This window comes from Desmodus rotundus, chromosome 10 (assembly GCF_022682495.2).
Source record: "Desmodus rotundus isolate HL8 chromosome 10, HLdesRot8A.1, whole genome shotgun sequence".
NCBI classification, from domain to species: domain Eukaryota; kingdom Metazoa; phylum Chordata; class Mammalia; order Chiroptera; family Phyllostomidae; genus Desmodus; species Desmodus rotundus.
Genome location: NC_071396.1, coordinates 105,309,630 through 105,334,592, shown reverse-complemented (window position 1 = coordinate 105,334,592; position 24,963 = coordinate 105,309,630). Strand labels below are relative to the sequence as shown.

At 45.4% G+C, this 24,963-nt stretch overlaps 1 protein-coding gene and 1 pseudogene across 2 annotated transcripts in view; both read left to right on the top strand.

Annotated features, from left to right (window-relative positions):
• Nucleotides 1–24,963, top strand: part of BCL2 (BCL2 apoptosis regulator) — a 162,720-nt gene that overhangs the window by 65,463 nt on the left and 72,294 nt on the right. The window lies entirely within an intron of this gene.
• LOC112322760 (proteasome activator complex subunit 1-like) lies at nucleotides 10,061–12,226 on the top strand (annotated as a pseudogene).

Genomic DNA, 24,963 nt, shown 5'->3' with positions numbered 1-24,963 from the left:
CCGGGGCTGGGTCATACTCTGTTTGATTCCATAGGGAGGTTGGGTAAGTCTCTAAAGTCTATTGTTTGGTTTGGCTGCATGAACGAATAATTGACTTACAGTGAAGATCCCTAGTCTGACTCGGAGGAAGAGCCCCTCTAAACCCAGAACAAAGATGCACAGGTGTGAATTAATAGCCCCGACCTCATCCTGGCAGCCCAGCAGTTGATACCCAGTCATGGGACCTCTGAAAAACCAAACACTTTCTGCTGCCCCTACCTCTGGGGACTTAATCTAGATGGGACTTTTACTGCTATGCTTCTTGAAGATGGCCGAGGAAGAAAACACCCCAGTGATGGGTGAATAGGTTACCTGATGAGCAGGTACATGCAGTACAGAAAAGAGAACAAATGATAGAAACATGCCCCTTTCCGTCCGGAGGGAAGAAAGTTTTAGGACGTGCAGTGAGCAGGAAGAACTTGAGGTGCAAGTAAAAGGGAAACAGCTATAAACAGATTGAGAGAGACAGCGGGTTTAAGGGAAAACATCTGCCTGCCGCATCTGACATCCAAGCGCTGCATCTGGAGCCCAGGACCAGCCTTGTAACGCTTAAAAAGGAATGTGGAGGGGCTCAAAGCAGGCTCCAGAGTTCTCTCTGCTCGCGATTTGCTGTTCGCTTTGCCCAGAGTGCTGCCAGGGACTGATGAGGTAAACGCAGGGGGTCCCGTTTCTGGAGGCTGAAGTAGCATTCCTCAGACGCTAACTGTAGAATAGTTGGTGTCAAAGGCATTTTACCAGTATTGTTCCAGACACATGGGTTCAGATGAGCTATTTCTTTATTGAGAGAGAAACATTGAGGTGAGAAACGTCGATCAGTTGCCTTGCAAATGCGCCCTGACTGGGGATCAAACCTGCACGCCCTGACTTTGGTGCATGAGATGAAGCTCCAGCTAACTAAGCCACCCAGCCAAGGCCAGATGAGCCCACTTAGCTGGCCTAATGAAACCTCTGGGAGTCCTAAGATGGACTCTTCAAAGATTATGTATTTCATGTGGCAGTTTTCAGCATTAAAGAAGCCGGAAACCAGAAAGAAGGAGCAGATCATGGTCTCACGAAGCCTCCGAAGTGATCCAGCACACCTTTCTCAGTGTCAGATTCCACTTAAGATGTGTCAGATAATCCCCTTGTCTCGTGCATTGTTTTTCTCACAAGTCATGGTTGTATCCTGTAGGCACAGCCCAAGAGGCTGATTTAAAGAAACTAGAGATCAGGTGATCTGCACCGATAGGCTGTTTCTTGATCCCTCCTCACCCCAACTTCTCAGTGGGACGCCAGCACACATAGACTTCACAGTCAGTGGTTTTTTCCTTGAAGAACAGAAACGACCCAATCCATGTTACCTGAAGACCACCCTACTGAGATGGAGCAAAAGACCCTAAATGATTGTCAACAACTTTTCTGGAAATTTCATTCCCTCACTTTATACTTTACTCTCATTGTCTACTCCATGTGACCCCTCTTTTTAACTCTAGGTTTTGTTTTTATACATCATACCCCAAACCAAGATGGTAGTTAGAGTCCTGCGTTCCATCGCCACAAATGTTTCAAGCCATTGGAAAGTTTACCAAATGTGAATTACGTTTGTGTCAATAATAGCACTTCACGTCTGCAGTGCAGGTTTGCTAGGGCTCCGACCTGAAGCAGTGAGGACGAGGGAGTGTTGCCCTGAGGGGGGCCTGATAATCAGGGATCGTGACAAGGCAAGGGGGAGCAGATTCAATAAACAGAAGAGAGAAACTGAGGATGGTTGGGTGCCAGAGTGTTGAAAACCAAAGAAAGCTGTGTGTGATGCTCAGCTGCCTTCTGTGCTCCGATCTGTGGCATCTTCCTTTTCCACTCTGCAGTGCTGACACCAACAGGCTCTGAACATCTGTTGAAATAAATTGGGCCATAGATAGTATGTCCCCTGACTTCCAGATTTCCCTGCCATGCGTGCATCCTAGCGCTGTGTGAAAAATGAGGACAAGCCACATTAGAGTCTGATCATTGGCCTCAAGTCACATAAGTTGGATGTGGTAGATCTGAACTTAGGTCTTTGATTCCCCAACGGGACCTTCAGTGGTTTCTCATTTTCTTAAGGCTCAGAATTCTCCTCATTTTTTGTACCTCCTCCAGGTGTGGAGGACAGCTTGGCCCATTGGAAAAGCTCAAACTTTATTCTTTTTTCTTTTTTACAAAAAATCTCAAGATCTCTTTTCATGACACCCTGGGATGACTGATGCAGTGGGACGATCTCCACCTTGGAGTAACGCATCTCAAAAAATGTCTGTCTGAGTGTCGTTGGCTGCACAGTTCCTCATACCTCGAGAAGGACGAGCTGAATTTTTCCAAACCAAGCAGTTAACCTTAGGACTTTGCATCCTGTGCGTTCCCACCACAGTTCAAACCTACACTCCTTTTTTAAGAGCTGTATTGTGCACAAAAGGTAGCCTGAGAGGGAGAGAGTAATGATGGGCGGGGCGCTCCTGAATCAGGCTGGGACATCTTGTTTCCATCAAATTCTCGTAGCTGCCCTTTCTCTGTGTGTCTGTTGGGCGTTTGAGGTTCTGTTGTACTTTTTGTAGCTGGATGGTTTCCAGAGGGTCATCAAGAAAAAGGAGTACCCGACTCTGCATTAGTAACCTTTGGAAGGAATTCAGCAGTAAAATCAGATGATCTGGTGGAGAGTGGGAGTGGCTGGAGGTGGGCATTCACGCCTCCTCTCCAGGAAAGCACCAAGTCCACCCTGGCCCAGCACCTCAGAGGTCTTGTATCAAGTTTACTTAATAACAGCGATGTCTATGGCAAAACTGCTACCCTCATTTGGGGGGATAAGAATTGCTCCTTTTAAAGGCATGTGATGTACAAAGTAAGTGACCATGGAATACACTTGGAGTAATAGCTACTTTCTGTGTGTGTCTTCCTGTTTGTGTGAGCGCGTGTGTGTTTTAGTGAATTCATTCATGTGGAGTTCTAGAACAACTCTCGAATGTTTCCATACTCTGCACTTTATCTAATTATTGCCAAGTATAGGTGCCATATGAAAATGTAAAGAATATACTGAGATTTATGGCAAAAAGAAACATCCTAGATGGGGGGGTCAGAAAACTAAGCCCTCAGGGCCATATCGGGCTTGCCACTTGTTTTTTAAGTAAAGTTTTTTTGGGACACAGCCGTGCCCATTTGTCTGTGGGTTGTCTGTGGCTACTCTGCTGCTGGGACAGCAGAGTTGAGTAGTTATGATAGAGAGCAGATACCTTAAAATATTTACCATATTTTGCTATGTATAATGCACACTTTTTTGCCCAAATTTTTGAAGGAAAAATAAGGATGCGCATTATATGTGGGTAGTACCTGAAATACTTTGTATCTGTTCTTGTGTTTTGTAACTATGTTACATAACATTTCTTGCACCATATATATTCAAAAATAAATGCTACACTTCATACAAAAACCAAGTATGTAAATATAAATAAATAAAAAATTGAGTTATAAAATTACAACGAAAGATTTTTCTTCCTGAAAGTTCGGGCCAAAAATGTCGGTGTGCTTTATACACGGCAACATACGGTACTCTCCGGTTCTTTACCCAGAGGTTTCCAGCCCCTGTCCTACATGTTTACTTACTCATTTACTTACTCTTTCCGTGACCCCCGGGGGATAGCAAGAGGAGTAAAACAGTCCCTAGTGTCCAAGAACTTATGGTGTAACGGAGACCAGCCACGTACTCACACGGCCACCTGACAAGGTGGCCAGCAACACCTCCCAGGCCGGAAATAACGAAGTTGCTGTACAGAGGTGGCGAAGGCTGTTGGCGAAGGGAAGGATTTAGGTTAAGTGAAAGGATATCACTTTCATAACTGTGGCTTGCAGTGATTTCCCCGTGGGAACTTCAGGAGAAATAAGAGTCATTTCCTTCATAGAATTGTATAAATTGTAGTCCCCAAAGGGTGGAAGTGATTTAGGATATTGCTTAGCATCCAAATTTCTTTATCTGGAAGCTTATTTCCCCTGTAACTATGGGGATAATCATATTTCTAGAAAATTTTTAAAGGTTTGAAGGAAGGCTTCCTACTTCAGGGTGGGAAGACAGGGAATTCCTTTTCTTTTTACTGACTGTTCACTGAACAAAGTCTTATTAAATATAGGGACGAAAGATGCATTCTACAGAAAGTAACCTCACCAGGCGACGTGGCCATAAGTTCTAACAGGGCTGGACAGTCATGTGCCAGACATGTCACTTTTTAGTAGAAGGTTTGTCTTTGCCTTAAGCAAGCCCTGTCCATTGTTTCTGTGCATCAAGGTTAACACACCTTTCAAATGCCTCTCTTTCAGACCCATCCTTCAGAAGAACGCATAATCTAGTTAACTACCCTGTAATCTAATCCCTGTCTTGCTTTCTCCCACCTTCATGTCATCCTCCTTACGTTCCCTCCCTAATTTTTTTAAAAAAATTTTTAAATTGATTTGAGAGAGAGAGAGAGCCAGACAGAGAAATGTCAATTTATTGCTCCACTCATGTACGCACTCACTGGTTGCTTCTTTGCGGGTGCCCTGACCAGAGATGGAACTTGCAACCTTGGCGTTTCGGGACGATGCTCTAACCAGCTGAGCTCCCAGCCAGGGCCCCTCCTTAATTTCAAGTGCGTAAAAGAAACTGAAAAACTCTTGTTCTCAGGGGCATTTGATATCTTTCTCCTGGGCATGTGTTGTCAGTTTGGCTCAAATAAACCCTGATAGGTTTTGACATTCTTCATGTTGGCAGGGGTATAGTTCTCAGAAAAGGAAGCCCCTCAGATATTAGACGGATTAATAATGAGGTAAAATTGGAGACCTGCCCCCCCCCCAGCCATGAAGAAGCATGGCTCAGTGACAGTTGTATCTCTTTCCTCTCCAGAATACCACAAGTGTGACTGGAGCTTTTAGTGAAGGTCCAGGTCACGTGTCACCTCCCCCCGGGAAGATTCCATGCAGGAAGCCTTCCTGGATCCTCCAGTTGGAATTCGTGTCTGCCTCTTCATTCATGACCCGCTTAAGGGCAGGGTTCGTGCCTCTTGGTTTCTAGGTCGCCAATAGCTCCTCCCTCATTATTTGTGTTTTCTAAATATTTCTTGAATTAACAAGGATTGAATATAGACTGAAGCTGTGCATTCAGAATCTAGGTGTGTGGTTTTGGTAAAGGACCCAAGAATTTCAGGTTTGTCTAAAAATGAAACAAGTGAGACTCTTTCCATTCTGCTTCTATTGGAGGATCAAAATCGTTGGCTAAATTCCAGCCCCCCCCCCCCCATCCTCTGTCTTCATAGCGAAAAGGTGCCAGGGCAAACACAGCCTAGGTTTATTTTAGAAAATGACCTTGGGAAGTTTTACCCACCAAAAGTATAATATTTTGACTGATAAAGTGACTATGTTCGGTGAGAAAGCTACCGAAAGAAAATAATATTGGACACTGCCCATCCTCCGATAGGTCATTTTAATATTTGAGGAAGCACGAACCCAAATATTTCCCATTTCCTCCCTCTGAGTGGGAGAGGCCTCGAAGTTAGCTGCTGACCTTGTCCCCTAGGGCTCCGGCCTCCCACCACCAAGAAACCCCAACCAGCCTGCCTACACACTTGACCCCACTGCCCGACTTTCACAACAGTCCAGGCAGGGAGACGCGTTCTGGAAGCTCACCTTGCCCGTCCCCTTCCCCTCCCTCAGCCCAAAGAGGAAAAGCCAGCCCTGGTGCACGAAGAACACACGTGAAGGCCTTTACTGACGAATAGAGGCGGCCACGGTGTGCACGTGAGTGCTGTATTCCATCAGGACGATCTCCGTAAACACAGCCTCAGCTGTCTCCGTCCGGCCCCACGTGTATTTATGAATGGGATTGCCTCATCCCTTCCTTGCAGCGTCGGTAGCAGGGAAGTCAGAAAGCATGACCCCTAACGTGGGGAGGAACACTGCGAACGGGTCCATTCCCAGCCAGCCGGGCAGTCACCCGCAGACAGAGCCCCGTCCTGCACCCACCCGGGCACCAGGGGCCCCGTCCCTGCGGCATCTTCCCCGAGTTTCTCATTTAGAACCATCCCCTCGGAAGGCCTAGAAATGCCAGGGTGCGAGACAGCGACCGAGGAGGCTCCAGTGGTGTTTCCACCAGAGCCTTTCTGGACGGCTGCGGATTCCGTCCTGCTGGAAGCGTTCGGTGGCATGAGTCCACTGCGTTTCTGCCCACATCACTGCATTCCTGGGATGCCTTTCACAGGCCTCCGCTGGATCATCTGACAGCCGCCTGTGAGGTCAATGAACTTTATACATAATTAAACATTCGCAGTGGGGAGAATTCATTTTTTCCCTCCCTGAGCAGCGGGGAGAGAGTACGTGTTCTGCTGCCCTCCATGACCAGGGAAAAGTTACGTGGACTAATCAGGCGAGTTTCACATGATTTAATGCTGAACCGAGTACGAAGTGATTGCATCCTCTGCTGGGCCTCACCGAACAGTCACCACCCACACTGTTTATTCAGACTCGGATCTTGGCCATTTGGGGTTTAAGCCAAAAGAACGGGGAGGGGGGGCCAGGAAGGGGGGGCGAACCCAACCCTGGAGCAAACGCTTTTGAAACTCTGTATTCTTGATGAAATGCGGCCAAGGATTCTTTTAGAAATCTATTTAAAATCAATTACTGGGATCATATTTTCATTTACAACGGATTGTTAGCAACAGCTAATTTTCTCTGTTTCTACCCAGCTTTGGAGTTGGGGCTGCAATAGCAACCGTGGCTGTGTTTTGCCTGGGTATCTGATGCTACCAGCAAACTATGTGTGGGTAATTGGGCAGCTCTGACCTTTGACCGGCTTTTCATAAAACAACAAGGAAAGGTGTGAGGAGGCAGGAATGGAGTGAAAACTAGCCTGAGGGGCTGCAGTAAGTGTGCCCCTGTGTGTGTGTGGGGGGGGGGGTCGCTGTATACAGGCAGTGTAGTGTATAGCACAGAGAAGAGCAGAGAAAGCAGGAGGCAGGACGGGATTGCTGGTTGGGCACCAGGTCCGTCTGTCTGTATTCAGAATTGCAAAAGATCATCTCTGATACTCATCCCTGTGAGGTTGTACAGGGTTTTTAAAGATCTCCAGAGGACATTCCAGAACCTCCCTTGGTTACCCTTTGGCAATTCCGACAGGCAGGAAGTTCTGATTTCCAGCCTAATGTGCAGGGAGTGCTTTTCTGGGGGATAAGTTATTGATCAGACCACCCCAGCTCCCAGCAGCGTGAATTACCCCCAGGGTGGGGTGGAGCACGTTACTTGCTGCTTATTTAAAGCTACAATCATGTTGACCTTGGTTCCTAAGAGTCTGCAGACCGTGAGCATGGGAACGGGGCTGGGGAGTCTGGCAGAGGAGTGGCGTTTACTGCAGTGTGCAGGTACCAGGTACTAGGACTGGGCATTTTGTGTACATCACCAGAGGGAAAGAATGTAGCTATCCAGGGGCTAAGCCTCAAAACCACGTGCAAATATTAAATGGCAAAGCTCCTCTTTGGGGTTTTCAAAGGAAAAGAGATCCTGAAAAAACAGAAAGGAGATCAATTCTAGAATTTCAGTGGCCTTCAGAAGCTCGTCCACTTCCTAAGTTTTCAATAGGAGGACCTAAGCACCAGGGTGTGTAAAGGGCTGATCCTAGACTGGATCTCGGGCCCCATGACCCCAGGCCAGCAGCCTGTCGCTCCTTCGTAGAATGCTGTGTTCCAAAGGCGAAGTGATCCTGAAGCTGAGGTCATTTTTCTCACTTCCTCTGGCCACTTCTTCCTCCTCAGCAGGTGCACAGTGAATGGTCAGCTTGTCCACGAGTGAGTTACAGATTCATTGAAAAGCGGTCAGATGACCCAGATAGCCTGGCTCCTTCCCTTTTTAACAAGTTATGTCATTGCTCTTCCTTGGCTGTGGTTTGTTCCAGAAGGGAAGAGGTTGTCGTCTCCCCCCGCCTACCCTAAGTGACATCAAGTTCCTGTTCCCTGTTATATAAATTACTGAATGAGTGGGGTGAGCATCAGAATCTGATGACGAAGCCTTGAGCTGCCGGACAGTAAACCATGTGCCCACGGGCCTGCTCCTCCTGAACTTCCGTCCCTCAAGTGACGGTCATGAGTCTTGCCCTACCTGCCTTGGGGGGCTCCAAGAAAGAAATAGTAATATCCACTGACATCTTAAAAACGTGCAAACACAGTGGTTTTTAGTATGAAGTATTTCAAGCAAACAGGAAATACAGAGAATAAGAGAGCAAACACATCCGTGTTCCACCATCGTTTGCCCTGTCTTTTTGCCACGTTTGCTTCACAATCTGCCCACTCACCTTTAACAAAAAGAGGTACAGCACTTGCCCCACCTCCACCCCCTCCTCCAAGCTTCCACAGACAATACGTACTCTATTTGAAAATGTTTTAAACATTGCCTCAATGACATCCTTGAGCTTGTGTCCCCATCATGTTTGTGAGATTTATCTGTGCTCTGCTTCATCCGTGTTCCATGCTGTGTAGTGTTCTGCCCAGGGAAGGACAGTCCAGCTGTTTCTGATGTTTTGACATTGCAGACAGTGCCACAATGTGCACATGTTCTTTGCACTCGTGTGGCCTGCTACTCACCTGTGCTCTGTGGTCCAGCTTATTGCTCCCACACTGCACACCTGTTAGCATGTCACTGTATGAAGCGATGTGAGGTTAACTCAAACACAAGGGAAAATGATGCAATCCAGAGACACAGGGAACGCGAGAAGTACGAGGCTCCTGCCGGCATATGTGGCATACTGTTTCATAACAAAGTTGTTTTGGGGTAAAAAACAGACAGAGTGCACTCAAAGTATCGATAAACAGTACAGTACCATAAATATGTAGACCAGTAACATAGTCGTTTACGAACACCATCAAGGACTATATACTTTTCGTGGTTGTGTGCACTATGCCTTTGCACAGCTGGAAGCACCCTGGGTTTGTTCATGCCTGCATTGCCACAAGCACGTGCACGCGAGTGAAGTGTCGCGCTGTGCCGTCACCGTGGCTACGGCATCACTAGGCAATAGGAACTTTTCAGCTCCTGGTCTGCCCTTGACTGACATGCCATTGCGCAGCACACGACCGTAGTGCTAAGTCTAGCTTTAGACTGAGTGTGTAAAACACATAGAGAATCTTTTGTATCTTCTCCTACTGTATTTTTGTGTGTCAATTTTGGTAACATTTTTCCAGATTTTCCATATTATGTTTTTAGATTTGCTGCTGTAGAGAACAGAATGCTCATACTTCAAAACCCTTGCTATATTCATAATTATGTCCCCTCTTCATGCCTGACAGTGTTTATTTGTGCTTTCTTTTATTTCTTTTGCTCATATTTGTTGAATATCTACTTAATTTATTAGTCTTTTTAAAGGCTCAACCTTCATTTTGTTCCTACTCTATATTGTTTCTTTGTTTTTATCTTACTAATTTGTTATCTTTATTATTGCCTTGCTACCACTTTATCCCTTGTGGGCAAGGAATTTTTTATATTGTCTTTGAGTTTACTTTATTGCTCTTTATCATCTTTTTAAACAGTTTTCTTGCTTTATGATATTGCATTTAGTGCTAAACATCCCTTCTACTGAAATCAAGGGTCTTAATTATTGTTTAGTTTGAAATGCTGTGTTACTTTCATTTTGATTTCATATTAACATCTTAGCAGTGTGCTTCTGAAATTTCAAAATGTACTGTGTTTGGAGGGCTGTAGTTTTGTCCATTGATTTCAACTTTTATTGTCTTTTGGTTGATGAATATGGTCTAAATATTAGTAGTCCTTTGGAATTTAATGAGACTTGTTCTGTGGCTTAGAACATGATCAATTTCTATAAACCCTTTATGTGGATTCTTTATTTACTGGGTGCAGGATTCTCTTTCCATATCAATTAGATGAAGTTTGTAATATGCATTATTTAAATCAATTTTTTCTATTTTTTAGCTTGGTCTATTGATTTCTTAGAGATGTATACTAAAATTTCTCACTATAATTTTGAATTTGTTACTTTCATATAATTAAAATATATATATATATTTGATACTATATTGCTAGACATGCAGAAGGATTCCTGGTGAATGTATCTTTTTATCATTATCAAATGATCCTCTTTATCCCGCAAAATGCTTATGGCTGTAAAGTCTATTTTATTAGATTCATTCATTCAGTTAAATATTTGTTGAACATTTATTACTTACAGGGATACTTATCATGCCAGTACATTATTTTATGTTTATTCTTGCTGTGACATTATGTTTAAGGCTTCTTTCTTTTAAACAAGTGGAGTTTTACAGAATTCAATCTGAGCATCTCTGCCTTTTAACAGAGTAGTTTAAGCCGTTTACATTTATTACGATTAATCATGTATTTGGAATTCACCAGGAATCCAAATGTTTTCTCTATGCCATGCTTCTTCTGTGCTTATATTCTCCATCCTCTTCCATCTTCTAATAGATTACTTGAGTTTTCCTGTTGATTTTACTGTCCCTTCCCTGTGCCTGTTCTTGGCTTCTCCTGTGGCATCAGGCCCCCCAGCCATGGCCACGCTCAGGGTCCAGCCTGAAGCCCAAAAGCCTGGGTGGATGTGTTTGGTGAAGAGCTGTGTAAAAGTCAGAGAACCTGCTTGGTAATTATTTCCCCAAGAAGCGTTCTGAGTTGGATGTATTTTGAAAGGAGCTAGCTCTCATTGAAGCCACCTGGAGCAATCTGAAGCCCTGGTGCCTGACCCACTCCAGGAGAAAGAGAGGGAAGAGCAGAAGAAACAGGAGAAGGAAGATAAGGATGAAAAGACTAAAGGGAAAGATGAAGGCAGAGGCCTTCTTGCTGGCCCAACAAATGGCAAGGGGAAGATTGTGGTCCTCTACAGCACAGGTGGCAAACACCAGGCCCTCAGGCCAAATCCGGCCTCCACCTTGTTTTATCCGGCCCAGCACCTTATTTCTACCTGGCGGCAATGCTGAACTCTCAATTAACTGTTAAGGAGTAGTTACATTTAGACAGCCCTAAAATTACATTTGGATGTAATTTGGATGTTTCTACCTTGGACCGAGGATGGGAACAATTTTGGAGTGGCTCTCCAGGTAAAGGTGTTTGAGCTGATGACTACCCTCTGCACCAAGCCAGAAGGCTTCCACACACAACTGCCCAGGGTTCCCTCTGAGTGTGGCGGTGTGGCCAGGCAGCCCCATGAGTGAGCACAACGATCGAAAGCTGGTGTGCAAGTTGGGCGAGGCAGAGGTGCCGGGACCTCGGTCAGGTGCCACGGCTATCTGCAACACCCATGCTGTGTTATTTGACATCACCCCGAAGAACTCTGAGAAGCTCACGAACCCCAGGGGAGAAACAAAGGGAATGACGCTTCGAGAACCTCCTCTCTCATTCTGAGATGGACTCCGCAGAGGCCTTTCTGCCTCTTTCTGGGGACTCCAGACCTTCCTCCACCTTCCTCCTGCTATGGTTTCTCCCTCGCCTTGCCTCCCAGGCACAATAAAAAGTCATAATGTTTAGAAACATACTACTTTTCCCCTTGATTTGTAACATACATGTTTTCTGTTATTTTAGCTGTTACCCTTTAATCTTAAAAATATATATTTGAATTAACAAAGTCTACAATTCAAGTTTATCTGTATCTCTGTTTACTTCCCAAGCAATATAATATAGACTCCTTAGAACATTTTAACCTCACTTTTCTCTCTCGAGATCACACTATTGAATACTTTACCATCTATCATTTTGTTTCTTTTTTGTTCCCATCCAATATTTTGTTAAAAATCTGCCTTTTAAAATGTATCCAAATAGGTGCCATTTTATTTGTACTGTGGTTGAGCATATGAAATCCAGAACCAGGCTGCCTTAATTTGAATTCTAATTTAATTGCAGTAAATCACTGAGAATGGCGCCTGGAGTGTAGACAAGTGCAGAGTCAGCTGTCAGTAAGTGTTATGGATGTAGCTTCTTGGATTCTGCTGCTCCCCTCTCGAGTTCAAATTCCTTCTCACCGAAGTACATCCTTGAGTGGTTACTCCATCAAGGATTTGGGAGTCTTAAACTATTTCTCAGTCTCCATCTGAAAATATCTTTACTTCACCCTCAGTGTGGGATAATCATTTCCTAAGTATAGAATTCTCCCTAGATATATCTTCCTCAGCATTTGAAAGTATTATTTCATCACCTTGATATCTGTTATTGATGGTGTCCGTCTGTCCCTCATTTAGAGGGATATATATATTTTACTCTAATTCCTTGAAAGACTTTTTGTTTTTGTCTTTCATTGTCTGTAGTCTCACCACAGTCCTGCCTGGGATTCAATATGCCTCTTGGATCTAATGATTCCCAGTATTGATCGATTCTGAAAAATCCTCAGTCGCACTCTCTAAAGGTTGTCTCTCCCCAGCGCTCTCCGTTGTGTCTTTCTCAGCCCCCTGCTAACGCACGGTGGAACTTGTCATTCTCTCCTTCATGTCTCCTAGCCTTCGCATCTCCCACGACTCTCTTTTTCTGTGGTCTGTTTTTTTTCTTAACCTTCTAAAGTGATCAACATTAGCATCTTATACACATCCTTCAACATGTTTCTCCAAGTTTATATAAATACACACACACATATATATATATATTCATATAAATTAAATAATTGGCTTATTGTTGTTTGCAAAAAATCCAATCATACCATGTACAGTACTTCACAACCTGTCTTTCTCTCTTAATAAGAATAATATAATTAAGAATATACTTCAAGTAGATGAAAATTTAACTGACATTTTTATAAAACGGCGAAGAAAATTCCATGATATGGCTATACTGCAGTTACGTAGCCATCTCACCATTACTGGTGAGCATTTAGGTTATTTTCAGGTTTATGTTTCCACAAACACTGTAGACAAAACCTCCTTATACACGCGGACTTGTGTGCTGGTTCCTTAATTTCTGTGGAAACGAGTTCTACCCACCCCACCTCCCCAGTCCTGCTCCCCAAAGAAATCACTTTTTATGGTTTAGCTTTTTCTTTTGGCGTATATACTTCTGTCTCCACATTTCTAAATAATGTACATACTGTACTCGTTTGTTTTATCAATTTTATTCATGATGTCTTAGCTTCCTATTAAAGTAGGTAAAGATTTAGCTTCTTGCATAATCGTATCCACTTTCTCTCCCCTTCCGCCCAATATAATTCTATTGCAGTTTTTGGTTAAATCAGTTGTTAGTGTTTTCCCTATTTTGCCTATGTAAATCGCATGAACAGCTGAACATTTGTTTTTGTGAAGTGAATATCTGTCTCGTTTTTCATTTCCTTAGTGTTCTCCGTACTCACTGTGGGTCCCCCCTGTATCTGTCACAGTCTCACGGCCTACTTTGCACAAGGCTGATCTCATCTGTACGTTCGACCCCTTTTCTTGGTGACCTTTCTCCTGGAGATTCCCATTTTCCTTTTGTCAGGACTTTTCCGTCTGCCCGCTGCACAGCGGTCATGCTGGGGCTTCCCTTCCTTAGTATTCTAGAACTTTCCTTTGCCTTTCTTCTTGACTTATGCCATTGTTCGGGGGAACACAGTCCCCCCCAGGCAGTCGGAAGGAATGCTGGGTGCGGTAGTGGCCTTCCCTAGGTCTTCCTCTTGACCCTCCGGCCCCGCCTGGAAGGACTGCTCTCTGTGCCTGGGCCCGGTTATCCGCTCACTTGACCACGTCACCCCGTGCTCTGGGCCTATACCAGAGTAAGGGGTGTTAGATCCCATTCTATTCCTTCTTGTTTTCACTCACTCATCTCTCTGGCCATCAGACAGCCGTAGCCTTTGGAACATGGGTCCATGAGAGACGTGTGCATGCGTGTGCATGCGTGTACAATGTCTGTCCAGGTCTTTAACCTGTCTTCTCACTTGGCAGCGTGTCTGTCTTGCACTAGAAAAATCTAGGCCAAAAACAACTTTCTTCAGAAGTTTGAGGGCATTGCTGTCTTTTATGCCATCTTCCAGTGTTGCTGTTAGAAAGCTAAACTATTCTGATTCTTGATGTTTGCTACCTGGCATTTTTTTTCTTTCTCCCTGGAACTTGTAGAATCTTTCCTTTTCCCCAGGTTTCTAAATTTCACGGTAATTTTCCCTAGTGTCTGTTGTCCTTTGTAATACTGAGCTTTCATTGTGTTCTTTCAGTTGGTCGACATTAACTTTTCTCTGTTAGCTCCAGTTTTCCTTCCAGGACTCCTACTATTTGGGTGTTGTATACTCTAGGCCGGTCCTCTAATTTCCTCATATTTTCTCTCCTGTTTTCCATCACATTATTTTTTGGCTGGCCTATTTTTTTTAGGCAGTTTCTTCAACTTGAATTTCCAACCTGTCTATTGGGTTTTCATTTCTGTTATTGTCTTAAATTTCCTCTTTTCATCTATAAATAGTTGGGGTTTCTGTTTTTTGTGTGTGTGTGTGTGTTTTTTTTTACAAAGCATTCTGTTCTCTTTTCATGTGTGTGACATTTTCTTCTCTTTCTGAAAAATAAATTTTATTCTCTTGAAATTTTCTTTTCCCTTCATGGTCTCCGTTTCCACCACGTGGCCATTTTCTGTTTGTTTTGAACGCTGTCTTTCATGTAGAGACTTTCCTTGCATGTCTGCCAATCCTTGGCCTTCTGCTCATATTTAAGATGATGAACTAGCCCTGGCTGGGGAGCTCAGTTGTGGAGCATCATCCCAATAAACCAAGGCTGCAGGTTTGATCCTTGGTCAGCACAAGAATCAACCAATGATGCATAAATAGATGGAACAAGCAATCGATGTCTCTCTCTGTCTCTCAACACCAATCAATAAAAAGTTTTTTAAAAAGAATGAAGAACTAATAAGCTTATTGAAAGCCCTGAGGTGGTGTGAGGGGCTTGCTGACTTTGAGCCTCACTATAGAATAATATATTTATGCCTTCTGTTGGGGAACTCCTCATGTCAACCCCTAAGGTCTCCCACTGGGGAACCTGGGGTGGTCAGATTCTCCAGAGAACCCTCGCTGTCCAAACTCTCCCCTACAGGGTGCGGGTCTGTCTGTCCCTGCTACCAGCACTGGGAGTAAGACCAGAAGGGTCAGCATTCACTGTGCACTACTCTCCTTCATTTGGCGTCTGGCATCTCCCAATCCAGGAACCCTGTTTCCAGAGTCCAAAATTCTGCTTTTGCCAGTTGGGATAGAGGCTGCTGCCCTGCTGCAGGGTGGAGTAATGGAGGGCACCCGAGGACCTAGGGCCATAACTGTTCTTAATCAGCTTTTATTCTCCTTATTTTAATAACCCCTCCTCCTCCTCTGTCCCCAGTTGCAGAGGTAACTAGTGCTGTCTGTTTCGGAACCTGGTGGGCATCTGCTGGCTGGTTCCTGACTTTCCTTACTCCTAACTTAGGATTCCGCTTCCTGTGGTCTGTGAGTTCTCCTACTGCTTGTCCATCTGTTTTCCATCTTCCACAGTCTTGCTACTGTTATCTCTTCACTTGTTCTCCTTGTCCTTGTGGGTTTACGTTTTTTAAGTGGTCACTTTTCCTAGTTTTAGTGAGGTTTCAGGTGAAACCATTATGAGATATGAGGTATTCAATTTTTCGTTTTTACTTGGAAGTCTTATGTTACATTTGGGTTGATTTCTTCAAATCTATTTTTTTCAGCTCACTAATTCTATATTTCTGTTACTCTATTGTCTAACTTTTCCATTGTGTTAATTTCAGGAGTTTTATTTTGTTCTTTTTCAAATCTGCTTTTCTTTTTTACCTTTTCAGTTTTTAGGATTTTAATTTATAAAAATGTCTCTTTGTAACTGCCCCTCATGGTACTTTATTCCCTCGTGTGTGTGTGTGTGTGTGCGTGCTTGCATACAGTATGTGGTTTGGCAAGTCCGCCTTCACAGAGATTTATTTTCTATGGGAATCTTGTAAGTTCTGAGTTATGAAAGTGTTTCTACATAGTGGCCACATATTTGTTTCATCTGGAGATTTAAGGAGTTTCAATGGTCCTAGAATTGCGATTTAATTCATTTCTTGTCGTGGGACTCCGACACCCCCAATCCGCATATATTATAAGTTCTGAACCTACAACTGAATGTGACTCTTTAGATTTGATTTCTCAGTGGTGTCCTGAGCTCTGGGTGTAAGGCTATTTTCTGCTGTTCATCTTTGGGCCAGTGGGCAGAGTGTTTTTCGTCCTCTTTCCATGGATGGGGCAAGATTTATAAAAGGGGTTCAGTCCTGCCTCCCACCCCCCATGCATGTGTGTTCATGCGCATTAGAATTCAGTCACCACCCTCAGATCCCCCAGGGCCTTTGTGCAGGTCTGGACCTCCCTTGGGTACCATGGAGTCAGCGTTTTATTAAAGCTCCACCTTCAATTTTTATCTTCATTCCTGGAGCCCATGCTTCCCTCTCACCCTCCCTCCCTAGCTGAGCTCTGTGACATTTTCTTGAGAATCTCACATCTTTGCAATGAAGAGACCCATAGGCTCAGCCCAGCATTGGCCATTTTGCTGGAAGGGAACCCTCATACCCACTGTTCGCTAAACCAAGAGCATGCTAAAGAAAATGTGGAATGGGCTATGCAGGGCCGTGGATGGCCAGAGACGAAAATGTCCTAGAGATCACTTTGTCCAGCATTTTATTCAGGGTCACTGAGGCTCCAAGCGGATGAAACCGCTTGCCTCCAGATGCATGGCCAGTTAGTGGAAAAGCTGGGGCTGGAACTCAAGCACAGCCAGGTTCTCTCCGGACATCGCGGGGACCAGCACGGTCGGCCAGCAGCGAGTGCTAGTCTGGTGGCGAGGCGCCTCGGCCCGATGACATTGGGCCTTCCGTCACTGCGCGGTTTGGGGAAAGCCACACAGACCACTTGTGTTTGTTTTGTCTTGTTTCTCTCCTCTGGAATGTAAATTAATACTGCTGATAGATTCACTAAGGACTCCTGCCCCAGTTTCCTTTGTTTTCTACTTCTATTTTTTCAACAAAAAAGACTTTTCCCTCTTCTTCCTTCCTTTCTTTTCTTTAAGGCCCAGTAAAGTTTCTGTCATTTTCCAGAAACCTCCCTGAAGCCCGAGGCCCATCGAGGTTTTTCTCCTTCTCTAACCCTTCGGACAGCGTCCTGTGCCCACACGGCTCGCACTGTGTCCTGGACACTTCTGACCCTGTTTAATTCGTGAATGTGAGTGTGGCTTATCTCCCCAGCTGCAGTGCAGGTGCTAGTTTGCAGAAACCATGCTGATGCCGCCTCGACCATTTCCCAAAGAGCTTTTCTTGATTAATTGATGAGGAAACAACTTAGAGGAAATGTGTTCTCTGAGATAGAGCCCGGCTTGGGGTCAGGAAGCCTGGATTCTGTCGCGTCGCTCAGCCCCAACTCCCTGGGGTGTTTGAGCTGAGCGTCTTCCCCTGTGAGCATGGGCAGCGAGGACTGCCACTGCCCTCTGCGCAGAATGGTCGTGCTATTTATCACTCACACCGGGCAGCTATGAGAGGGAAGGGGGGGACTATTAATAATGTTGCAGGGACAACAGGTGTACACCAGGACTCTCCCTGACAAGCTGGGACATGTGGTCACCTGATGTCATAGATCACCTTGAGCTCTTCAGAAATTTTTGCACAGCTGTTATCAAAATACCAATCTCTACACTCACACACACACACACACACACACACAATGATCATCTTTTCCAAAAGTTTTCATCCACCAGCACAGCGTTACCGGCAGTCGAATTTTCAGTTTTCCCAGGCATTCGTGTTTTCTCAGCTAGTTGCATGGCTTTAAATGCTTATTATAACTGAAGTTAAAGCAAATTATGGGTTTGAGAGTCATTCCTGCTAAGAGACAAATGCCTTTATTTTCCATACCACCCACTCGCTGCCCTTGAGGGAGAGGACAGCCCCGATCTCCAGGGCTCCTGGGTGATTTTCCTTGGGTGCTTTTGGAAGCACAGGGAACTTACCCCTAGTGAATGCAGCAACGGGGGAAGGGCTGTGACTGATTGCCAGTCCACAAGACTGGATGTGTCCTTATATAGTGGTGCATCAGTGGCTTAGCATAAGCAAGTGAGGTGGGTCTTTAAAAAGATGCATTACACGCTCACGGCTCCCTGGCAGGCTCACTTCTGCAGCTCCTACCAGAGTGGTCCGTGCCCAGTAGGCACTTTATAAATGGTCGTTAGCTTGACACTCCAGGGAACATTCAGAAGACAGTGGGGCCAGTAAATGCCCTTGCCAGCGCTAGTAAGTTCAGTGCGGCTCACACTCAGGGAGCATCCCGAGGTTGGGGTGCAGTGTTGGAATGCAAAGCAAAACAGATGCTATCTCTGCCCGCCAGGATTTTATGATCTGGAGGCAGCCTCAGAGCTGTAAACAACAAAATCCAAGAAAGTTCAGAAGAGAGAACAATGAGTTTTGATGAGGGGAGTGAGGTGGCGATGGAGCTAGCTTTGAAGAGTAGGATTTTTCTCCAGGTCAGAGGCAGGAGGAGGCCCCTGCACCCAGTGGGAACCTGTTCCGGCAGCAGCCTGCAGGAGCGAATTTGCTCGGTGTGTGGGGGGAGTCAGAGGGGTCCTGGTGTTTGGAAGGGAGGCTTTACTAGGTGGTGGGATGGGAAAGGCAGAGATCCTCCAGTGCCCACCAGGGAGCTCGAGTTCTGCTGTGTAGACAGTAGGGGTCACATCAAATTATGGATGCATGCAGTGATACCCACCGACTCACGCATTAGAAGCAGGAGGCCAGTTGTGAAGAGGGTATAAAGGCAGGGGAGTGAAGAGGAGGGGCCAGGCATGAGACGCAGAATGGGGCAGTTGCTCGGAGGTAGGGCTGAGGAGGGGTGAAGAACCAAACACAACACCCAGAAACTGAGGCCCTGGCGACGGTGTGAATAGAACCTAGAAAGCTAGACGGGAGCAGAATCCAATGGGCAGACCACTCCTGATCCCTGGGGAGGCCTGTGAAGAGACTGAGTGAAACATGTGAGGAAAAAATAAAACCTTGAACAGTGCTGTACAGGAAGGAGGTGTTCAGTAAACACTAAATGGAAAGAAGGAAGGAAAGAAGGAGAGCAAGGGGCTTTTCCTCAGTCCGCGCTGTGCTACTGCAGGGCACAGCAGGGCAGGGTGGGGAGATGTTTAGGGTTTTAGGATCTGGTGGGTCATGCACTGAGGCCATTTCTGTCAACAAACTCGCTGATTATTTCTTGGTAATTGAGGGCACACGTCGGGAGAGGACTCAGAAAGAATGAGAGACCAGAAGTTGCTGGGGTCACACGGAGGAGAGTTGAGCCAGGCTTGGAGGAAGAGAGAGAATTGGGGTGACGAAGAGGCCATACTGAGTCAGAGGGCATAGCAGCGGAGAAGGCAAGAGGGCAGAGCCAGTATGTAGAGAAAGGAGAGGGGTGCCCCTGACCTTCGAGGTAGTTTTGCATGTGGAGAAATGTTGTAAGGGGCTATGGGGGTTCATCTGGGCGAGGGTGTGGCTTACTTTCTGACAAGCCGATCCTGAAACTATTAGGAGAACCCTGCTTTTCTATGAAACCCAATCCAATTCCTCCTAATTTTTTTTTTCTGACCATTTGGAATAATAACAGGGCAGTCCTTTGGGTGATTAGAAACCAAGTCACGATGACTTTTTCTGAGGAGCCAGTTCAGGATAATACTCAATCCATTCTTTTGTTGGAAGTATTGGCCAGTACTTTGTCTTACAAAATGCCTTAGCTAGCTTTGCCTGAGTCTTTGATTATTGGGTAAACATTTCAGTTTTGTGATTGCTTGGTGTTTAGATGGCAATGCATGAGTTGCATTACTGAAATTGTTTGCCTTCAGTGATATTACATCTGCTTCAAGAATGCCAGAAGACATAAACACAGCTTATTTAGTAAACGACCTCTGTTGGAGGATCCGGGAGAGAGAGAGAAGGCGTAGAGTCTGGCCGTTGGCTTTGTGTCTCATCTGGAACCAGAGACTCTTTGCAGCCTCTGCGGCCCCGTCTTCCAGCTTGGTGCCCCCCTTCCCCTTCCTGAAGTCTTCTAATGAAGGAGAGTTCTCAGAACGTGCCAGCCTTTCGAAAAAGGCAAACCACAGTTAAATAAAAACGTTTTGTTTCTCCTAACACTGGTCATAAACTTGCTCTGTTGGCTGCAGAATAAAATGAATGCCAGCCAGAAGGTACCTGGGAATATTTTTATGTGATCTACGAAACCCCAGGGTTTTTTTTGTTTGTTTGATGTAATGCTTGTCAATGATGCGTCCTTTTTGTCTGGAAGGAAGCTGCTTACATCATCTCATCCTATAATTTCTCTTCATCTTCTTTGGTTTCCACCATTTTTGTTTGTTCCTTTGAATCTGGCAGCTTTCCTGACTACGGCTTCCAAGAGGTGGCTGCATTTTGAGACCTGCTTTAAAAATGGGCCAGTTTCTAAAATGTAAAATTAGAGTCCTCTGGGATTGGGGGTCGAGCCACGCGACTCTGACATTTGACGGTTTTCTTGCAAACATTCGTGGCAACCTTACCAACGCCATGGAGACCTAGCAAGTCTTCTTCAGCTACGTTTCACTCATTCATCCTTTATTGAGAGACCACGTGAGGCCTTCTGGGTTCCTTTCCATTTCCCCCGTTTCTTCCTTGGTTGGGGCTGTTATCAACACAGATCGCCCCCACTGCTTCATAAATGGGTTTTAGTCTATCTCTGGGGGCTGCTGCAGAAGACCCTAAAATGCCACCTTGATGGCTGCCCCCTCCCACTTAGGGGCCTTCACAGCATTAATTCTTAAAATAATACTTTTGTTCCGATTATAAAAGCAAGCTGTGGTTTTTGCAGAAAATCTGGAACATAGAGAAAATCAAAGAGAAGAAAAAAAAATCACTCATCATTTACCACCAGAAAAAAACAAAACAAAACAAAACAATAGGCTGTTGTTAGTGGGTTGGTCCCCAGCCTGCAAGCTGCCCTCCAGTCTTTGCCCAGCCCTGGGACCCACCCCCACTCTGGTCCCAGCCCAACTTTACAGCTCTGCGCTCTCTGCTCGCCTTCTGTCTGGGACCCGCAAATCCTTGCAGAGGGCTTTGCATAGTTCCCACTTGATGGATTTTTAAATTAGATAAATAATACACATGGTTGTAAATATTGTTTAAAATAGATATGAGGAACGTGAAAATTATATTTAAAAACACCTCCACCCCGTGAAATAAAAACCATTGACATGTTGCAGACCAGCCTGTCATCGTGTGTTTATGTATGCGTGCCTAAGTAAACACACATGACTTCCGATAAGTGACATCATAGCGTCCATGTGGTTTGGGGTTAACATCTTCTTTCATTTTCACTTACTTCTTGCCTCCTGCTCCCTTCCTTCCCTCCACCGTAATCCCTTCCCCAGCGCGGCCGTATTTATCCATCTTGTGTATCTTCCATGCGTTACTCCACGTTCAAATAATTGTATCAGACACTTAGATAGACACAGACAGAGATATTCACATACACGGTGTGTTTTTGTCGTCGGTTTTTCAAAAATCAGATCATAGGTCCCAGTCTGCATCTGGCGTTTTCTCATGTAGTGATTCTTCCTTTTCTTTTTCGTGTCTGTGTGCTACTCCTTGGCTGACTCTCAGGTGGCGTGTTGCGTGACTTCGTCGCAAACAGTGCTGTGGTGAGCGTCTCTGGCCTCCCACAGGCATGAGACGGCTTGATCAAGGACGGTACTTTCAGATTGGGCTAGGCATTTCCAGATTGCTTTATGAATGGGCCAGCAGGTTCTGCATGCGCCAGCAGTGCAGGGAAGTACCTTTTCCGTGCCCTTGCCTGTGGCTGTGGCCTTGCCAAGGAGCAGTGTCGCCCCTAGATCGCAGGGGAGGATGCCTTCGAAATTCCAAACTTTAAGACAAATATGGGGCCACGATTGGACCATCAGGGTAACATATATATCAGAGAATTCACTAAGAGGAGATCATGCTTTACGAGAGTTGGATTCTGGGGAAGTAATATTTACAGAAATGAACCCTGGGCCTGAAGTGTTATTTTATTTTTAGGATGATTTCTTTTTTAACCCAACATTATTTGTTTAGTGTGGCAGCTAGAAATTTCCCTGTTGGCTTTAATTTGCTTCTCTCCAGTGGTTGTCATAACTCAGTAAAACACATCACATACAAATCCTGGACTTTTGAGTCAGCCTTGAAACTACGCAGACGGATGGTGCGAAGTTGAGAGCTGACTGAGCATTCCCGTGAACGTGGTTTATAATTTAGCTGCTTTTAGAATGACTGTCGATGCGGCGTTGGAAGGTCAAGGCAGGTGGAAGGGTTGGAGCTCACAGACCATCTCCTGACATGGGCAGGGCCATGGGTCTCACCCGCTCTCCTCTGGTACAGCAGCACCATCCCAATTGTCTTAACTCTCGGACCGTCCGGTGCTCTCTAAGTCTTGGACCCTGGCTGCCAAAATCTGCCACCACTTCTGTTCTCCTCACTTGTCCTCGTCTTGGTCCCTTCTGCCCCCTCCCTTCCACTGCCCCCTATTTCTCAGCTTTCCACAAAGAGGCTCGCCTTTGGAGCCGCTGACGTTGTGTTGTGGGGCTGGCGAGCCCACCTCCTGCATTGTCATCAGTGCAACCTCAAGGTCATTGGCCTGTCTTAGCTATTTTTATCCCTAATTTTTCTGTTGATGGGCTCTCCACCTGATGGAAAGTCTTCTCCCAGGCCCCTCTCTGATTTTTTTTACCTGACGTCATATTGCGACCTGAGTCCCCAAGAGCCTGAGGCCCCCTTGTACTTCGAAGCAGAAACAGAGTCTGTCTCTTGAGAATGCGCTGACCAGCCAGTCCTGCGAAGGAAGGTTGGCTCTTGGTGTCCCACCAAATAAAGAACTTCTGGATTATTATGGGTTGTGAGAGCTGCGTGGAGAGCAAAATGAGCTAATCTGGAATAGACTTTTCACCCTTTTTCAATGTATTCTCAGTGTCAGGGAAAGTCAGGAGTATGACTCTGTCTTTAACGCCTTAATTCTGAATGTACTCACTCTCGTGGATCAGACAGAGCCTAAACATTATTTTGATATAGTTCGCGTGTGGTTTAATATGTACAACTTGTCTGAACGCCGTAGCTCTGTGGTTTATCTTTTACTGAGAACTGCTTTTTTTTTTCCCCTTTTCTAAGAAAACGCTAGTTTCCTAAACTGAAGCCTTTCTCGTGAGTTCATCAGCAGTGAAGGGTGTTGTGTGAGGGCCTGTTGCTGATAATAAGATCAAACAGTCCCCCGATTCAGGTGACTTTAACACAAGTCATAGCGACTAAAATAGTATTAAGCATGTGATGCTGGTGTGTGATATTTGAATATTTGCCAAGGAAAGCACCCACGTCGCTGTGACGGGCTGCGCGAGTGAGAGACTTGCCTGTTTTACTGTTTTTACATACATTTTTATTTGAGAATCTGAAACCAACCTTTATAGTTTGGGGAGGGAAAGTAACATATTCAGTCAGCATAAATCTGTTTACCTACTTTTTCCTTTCACTGCTTGTAAGAATTCAGGTCACTTAGTCCTAATCAAGAGCAACGTAGAGCCCTGGCTGGGTGGCTCAGTTGGTTGGAGTGCACACCAAAAGGTTGCGGGTTCAATCCCCGGTCAGTGCATATACCTAGGTTGTGGGTTCGATCCCAGGTCAGGGCACATATGGAGGCAACTGATTGGTGTTTCTCTCTCATATCAGTGCTTCTCTCTCTGTACTCCCCAAGCCCTGCTCTCTCTAAAATAATCAGTAAACATATCCTCAGGTGATGATTTTAAAAAAGAGCAACGTATAAGTTAGGGGACATGGATCTTAACAAATTTGAAATGTCTACACCTTCCTTCTCTCTCACAGCCCCTTCCTGCAGTTCCTTTCCACACCGTTTTATTCCTGTCAAGGCAGAGACCTCTATTTGATAAAGCGTGGAATCCAGATATGCGCCCGAGTCCCAGGTGTGGCTTATGGCCACTCAGCACCCTGAGAGTCACTCTTGCGCCTTGGTTTTCTGATCTCTAAAATGGGACACCCCACTTCCTACCTTCCCTCCTTTCTTCCTTTCTTTTGGAGAAACTCAGGATTTTCAAAACTGCTAAGTGTACTGTTTTTAGGGCCACTTAGAAGTTGTCCCTAACAGTAGAGAGCAACTAGAAATGCCATTTTCTATAAACGTAGTCATTAAAATCTACCCCCACCCGGAGCAAACAGATTGCATTTCTGGTAAAACCTGACTGCATTCTAATAAAACCCGGTCAAGGACAGGACCGTCAGAGGCAGGGTGCCCCCTGATTTTCATACTGGAGGAGTTTCACCCTGGTGCTTCTGTTGGAAGGGCCTTTGCATAGGGGGGCCCTGCCATGTAGGCCATGGGACACAGAGGTCGCAACCAAATCAGAATAGTGCCAAATGCCACACTGTTTTACACGCGAGAGGAGCAAGACCACCAATCAGCAACACGTATTGTTGGGCAGGACCTATGTCACTGCGCATGTCTGAAGGACTCAAGTGAGGCCAGACTCCCTAAAATAAAACGTGGAATGTAGGGGTTACTTAAAACTACTGTGCTCTGTCAAAGGGAATTTGAGTTAAGGGTTAACAGTGACCACTTAAAAAATATAGACGGCTTAAAACTGGAAATAAAGGATGCCACACAGAGATTCCTGTGGGCGCGAGTCAAGAGGAAGGTTTGAGTCAAAAGAAAACAAGACCAGTCACTCTCAAGGGGCAGTTTTCTGAAGGCTTTGGAAAGACATGGAGAAACGCAGGCCACAGAAGGACGGGTGGACACAGTGAGAACAGAGCGGCGTTTGAGTGTAAAACTCACTATTTGGGGCGAGGTGAATGAAGGAAAGAGAGGGCTGGAGATTTGGAACTGGGTCAGAAACACTGAGACCGCTAGTGAGAACAGAGCCTGTGCGTTCCGAGCAGGGACAGGAGGGGCCAGATCTTCAAAGAGTTGCGTGAAACCAC